The sequence below is a fragment of the Crocuta crocuta genome, unplaced genomic scaffold (assembly GCF_008692635.1).
Source record: "Crocuta crocuta isolate KB4526 unplaced genomic scaffold, BGI_CrCroc_1.0 scaffold709, whole genome shotgun sequence".
Classification (NCBI taxonomy): Eukaryota; Metazoa; Chordata; class Mammalia; order Carnivora; family Hyaenidae; genus Crocuta; species Crocuta crocuta.
In genome coordinates, this window is record NW_027530619.1 from 3354792 (window position 1) to 3360791 (window position 6000).

Consider the following 6000-nt stretch of genomic DNA (forward strand, 5'->3'; position numbering starts at 1 on the left):
TTCCATTTTTTCTTAAAATGTTTCTTTGGAAACATGTGAAACTGAGTCCTTAACTCTGACCAGTGGAATAGAGATCTCTCTGGGGACTGAGTTTGTTTTCCAGGTTTTACAGTATAGAGATATCTCCCAGTTTGCCAACCAAATGACCTCTAGATATGTAAAAATGCACCACTGACATTAAATTAGTTCAGTGGTCTCTCAGGACATGTAAAGAAAACTGTTGGGAAGCATCGTTTGGGTCCCTCAAGAAGATCAGAGAATTTATTTTTTATTCAGCTGTACTGTATGAAGTTTCTGAGGTTTTATTCTAATGTTGTATTCCTTTCTGTGCCACTTTACATGCATGTTATTAATGTTTACTTAGGTAAAAAGAATAATGACTTCAAAAACATGCCCCAGTCCTAATCCCCAGAACCAGTGAATGTGTTAACACAGTAATAGGGATTTTGCATATGTGAATAAATTAAGAATTTGAGAAAAGGGTTGCCCAGATGTGCTTCTTATGATCACAAGAATCCTTGTAAGGCAAAGAAAAGAAAGGGGCAAAGGCAGAAAAGGAGATACATTTACAGCTGCAGAGGTTGGACTAATGAAAGTCAAGGAGTCCAGGCATGTGGGCAGCCTCTAGCGGAGGGAAAAGCCAGGAAACAGCTTTTCCCACTAGAGTCCACAACTTATGCAGCCCCGCAGACATCCTGATTTTAGGATTTCTGACATGCAGAGCTCGAGGAGTGCCTTTATACAGTTTAATCCACTAAGTATATGGTATCCTGTCACAGCAAAATAAGAAATGAATATATGCACTCAATAATAAATCGTGTTGGTGCAGAATCATTAGGTTGTCAGGATTGTTTTATTTTCCTGACAAGACAGAAATATTGGATGTATAATCATATGGTAAATGGAAAGAATAGTCTGCAAGCTCCAGTGATAGTTGTACTGAATGTTTGTCTACCCTCAATTTAGACGATGCAACTCTAACTCCCAAGATGATGATGTTAGTGGGTTAAGACTAGGAGAGGTGATTAACTCATGATTGGGATGACTGCCTTTATAAAAGAGATCCCAGAGAACTCTCTTACTTGTTCTTAAACTTTTTACTTATTTCTTTTTGAGAGACCGAGCATGAGTGGGGGAGGGACACAGAGAGAGGAAATGCAGAATTCTGGGCAGGCTCTAAGCTCCAAACTGTCAGCATAGATCCCGACACACGGCCAAGTCCTCGAAACCATGAGATTATGATCTGAGCCAAAGTCAGATGCTTAACCCACTGAGCCACTTAGGCACCCCACTCTCATTCTTTTTAATACCATGTAAGGACACAGTGAGAAGATTCACTTCTATGAATCAGGAAGTGCTCCTTCGCCAGACACTGACTCTGCTGGCACCTTGGCCTTGGGGTGGTCAGCCCACAGGGCTATGAGAAATATATTTTGTTGTTTTAGCCACCCAGTATATGATGCCTTTGTTCTANGAGTCCTCGAAACCATGAGATTATGACCTGAGCCAAAGTCAGATGCTTAACCCACTGAGCCACTTAGGCACCCCACTCTCATTCTTTTTAATACCATGTAAGGACACAGTGAGAAGATTCACTTCTATGAATCAGGAAGTGCTCCTTCGCCAGACACTGACTCTGCTGGCACCTTGGCCTTGGGGTGGTCAGCCCACAGGGCTATGAGAAATATATTTTGTTGTTTTAGCCACCCAGTATATGATGCCTTTGTTCTAGCAGCCTGAACTGACTAGAAGACTCGTGTTTCATCATTTCTTCCATAGTGCAACTCTAGACTTGCTTGTCTTTTCTTGGTTAATTATTCAATTTTAAATTTTTGTAGTAAACCCCTTTGGTAACAGTGAGCTAATAAAAGATAGTACATTTTAAATCAAATATACGTATTGCATTTCTTTTAAGACAGCTCATGACTGACAAAATATTTGTTGACATTAGCTACTGACCATGACAGAAAGGGGTAGTGGGCATATCACTGAAGTCACGAGACCAGACAACTCAAATCTGCTGAACAAACATCACCATCCACTTTATCAGTGAGTACTCATTGTAAAATGTGGTGAAAATATTGCATGTTCACCTGTAGAAGTAACATTTTCATATCACACTGAAAATTCACTTTTTATTTAGGTCAAATGATTCTTTTACTGAATTAATTTTGTTCATTTTTTAAACAATTTTTTAAGCTTATTTATTTTTTTTTTGAGAGAAAGAATGTGGGAGAGGGGCAGAGAAGGAGAGGGAGCGAGAGAAATACCAAGCAGGCTCAGTGCTGTCAACACAGAGCCAGACATGGGGTTCAAACCCATGAACCATGAGATCATGACTGAGTTGAATCATGAGTAAGTGGCTTAACCGACTGAGCAACGCTGGCACCCGTTGATCATTTCAATCAAAGTTTTCTTACGTACTTAGAAAATTGAATTGGTATTTGTGAATTTATTAACATAAGAAAATATTTGCAAACAGGTAAAGGCAGATAGTTTTATAACTATATCATCTAATCCATTAAATAGAAAATTGGGTAGCAGCAAAATGCCTCAAATATATTCATCCAATTTATGAAATAAAAGTAAAGCTTTTGAAAGTACATTTCATTAAAGATGGATTATATGGCATTTTAAAATATGTTATAACATTAGATAAAAGTTACCTCAATAATAAAATTACTTTTACAATGATAAAACACATTCTAAATTTGGTGAGGCAAATGTCATTGTAAAAACAACGTTTTTTATTGAGTCAGAAAACTATGGATCCTAAATGACTTTGCAATATGTTTTGGTAAATACATAACTCTTGGTTCTATCCAAGCAAGATGTATTGGTCTAACAATTGTTATTAAAAGTTACACACACACACACACACACACACACACACACACGTATACCCGCACATGCACACACCACAACTCTTTTTTCCTTATTTTAATACAAGGAGCCTAATGCTGATGTTGAATACACAAAAATGCTCCAGAATGTTAATGTTCATTTTCTCTTTTGCTCTTCATTGTTAATTAGAATTTAAAACTTGGAAGAATTAGTGATGTGCAGTGGTATTCAGTGCTTTTTTGAATTTTTTTCTTATTTTATGCTTATCTCTTTACCAAATTACTATTAAAATTGCCAAATGAAGCTTCAAAATATTAAACTCCTGAAATGTTATAGAAAATTAAAAATAATGAAAAAAGTTATCAAAATTCATTCCACAAAAGCAAGACAAATATAACTAAATAATGTAATATTATTTAATTTTAAAATTATTTTATTAAACTTTGGAATATCTGAACATGTGGAAAGAATCCTTTGTTGGGTTCATATTTTTAATTTTATACATCCATAATATTTACTTGAATAGAATGAAAATTATAAAATCTACAATTTTGTAGCATATACATTTGTAATACATTTAAATATTTATAAATAGTGATAACTGATAAATATTATCTTCTTAAAATGTATGTCAAAAATAAGCAGAATGGAGGTGAAACAAAAACAAATTATATTTGTAACAATATTTGGCTGGAAATTTTACAGATTTCAATTAAAAATGGAAGTTTAAAAAGTCCTGCATTTAACTGAATTTATTCTCAGCTCACCAGGAACCTCAGCATATTTAAGGAGAATATTCTTTAATTTTTTTAAAAAAGGTTTATTTATTTTTGAGAGAGAGAGAGAATGAGCCAGGGAAGGACAGAGAGAGAAGGGGACACAGAATTTGAAGCAGGCTCCAGGCTCTGAGTTGCCAACATAGAGCCCCATGCAGGGATTAAACCCACAGACCATGAGTTAGGTTTTTTGGTTCCTCCAGATATTCCTATGTCCTCTGTTACTCATCAGATATTTCTTGATATTTTATTATTAAAGGCATACTAAGAATAAACAATATTCAAAGTAAAGGAGAATTTTCATTAATTATAACTATTTAACCTATAGTCATCATATGTGGAAATAAAGCTGGTTAAATTTAAATATATCAAATGCAGTTCCAAGAGGTAGTGGTCAGTCATGATAGTATAAAGAACACAGCTTCAAAATTTCAGAGTTTATTGAAAGATTTTTACAGTCTGTGGTATAATTTTAAAATTGAGGAAAGTTTAATGTTACCTTAACACCTAAATTGTTGCAAGAGATGATCATGATATTTGGCTTTTTAACTATTATAATAAGTAAAACATTATAATTATCACTACTTATAACTATTTTCCAAAAACTTATGAATTATTTCTCTGTGGTAGTTTTTGATTTTATAAGCTTCAGGAAACTATTTTAGAATGAAAAGCACAAACTGAAATTACAAAAGATATAATACACACATACTCACCCAGAAACACAGATCACAGAAAAGAATTCAAGCAAAATACTAACACTTAAAAATATCATTCTACCATCAATAAGGTACATAAGACTTACTTGATTTATTTTGGAAGTTTGCCAAAAGATGATGTAGGTAAAAGAGTACTGTCACAAATGATTTCTTATAAGGTCTCTTTCATTACAATTGTGATAAATCCATGCTGATGAGGAATTACAAGGGGGAGAAATGTCAAAAAATAATTTTTGGGGGGAGCAAAAAGCCAATTTTCCTCTTCCTCTCCTCCTTGATTTCTGTTTAACACAATCATGGTTTTAGATCATCTGAGTTAAATGCCATCTGTATTTATAGACAGAAGAAAATCTTATTTCCCACGTATAAGATTCATGAGTCTGATATGCAGTCGGGAAGAAATAGGAAGTGGCGCATCAAATGTATAGGCCACAAAAATTAAATCACAGGCATGCAAGAGGAAAAAAAGAATCAAGAACGTGTTGCAGCACAATATCCTTCTGTCTTTCAAGTCTCTGTGGTTTCTCTCTGGCTTTCAGGCTGTGAGATCATTCTTCATTCCTTCCTTCAGCTGGACAATTACTCACTCCAGGGAGTAAGTCCACATGGGGTCAAACCCTGCTCTGTGCAGAAAGAGAATCCCTGTAGGTTTTTTTTCAAAAAAGTTTTATTCTACTTTTTGACTAGGGGAAAAAACAAAAAAAACCTGACAGTTATCCCAAGAGTATTTTTTAAAATAAAAATATTTGACTAGAAGGAAAAAAAAAAAGTTAAAGAGATATATTTCCCCAGTCTCTCTATAAGCAAGGATTTCACATATTTATTGATTGTTACACTCAACTTTGAGATTGAGGGTAAATTTATCCCATGCATTATGATTAAAATTCCTAAGCAACAGATCCTAATGACAAAATTCTAACATTGGACAACAACAACAACAAATACCTATATATCTAAGGCATTAAGAAATGCAGTGTCAAAAATTAATAAATCGTTTATAAAAGCATCTGTATGATGGCATGCTGCAATCAGTAAGTTTTTAAATATTGTGGTGATAGAAATTCGTTACAAGCTCATTAGAAATATAGACAAGTAATATTAATATGTGTTTGCTTTTTTACTTTTTTTACCAAGTATTATTCTCTTTTATAGGAAACAGGAGCCTATAAAGTTGGTATCTATAATTAAGAGTTTAAATAGCACATTTGTGTGATGTCAATGGAAAATCAGAATGATTTGAAATTTATTAGAGGAAAAAATGGAGATTACTGGTTTTGGTTTGTTTGGTTACTGGTAAAATTATCCACTAAAAACACTTAGATATACTAAATAGAAGAATAATATATTGAGTAATCCATGCACATGGATGGTAAGACATAATGCTGTTATTGTGGCATTCCCTTCAAAATCATTCTGTAAAATACATGGGACTCCAAAATCCAAATAAATTTGCAACAGAATTTCCCAAAAGCTCAAATCAGTAAATGAAGGCCCTCACATAATCAAGTATATTTAAAGGTTTAAAAAAAGTGTGACTCCCCCAGTAAGATATTTGGATTTATTTTCAAATTGTAATAATTAAAACCATATGTCATTGACACTAGACTATTACAGAAACATGCCCACATAAAATTAGAATTTTGGCATATCATGTTAGGCAT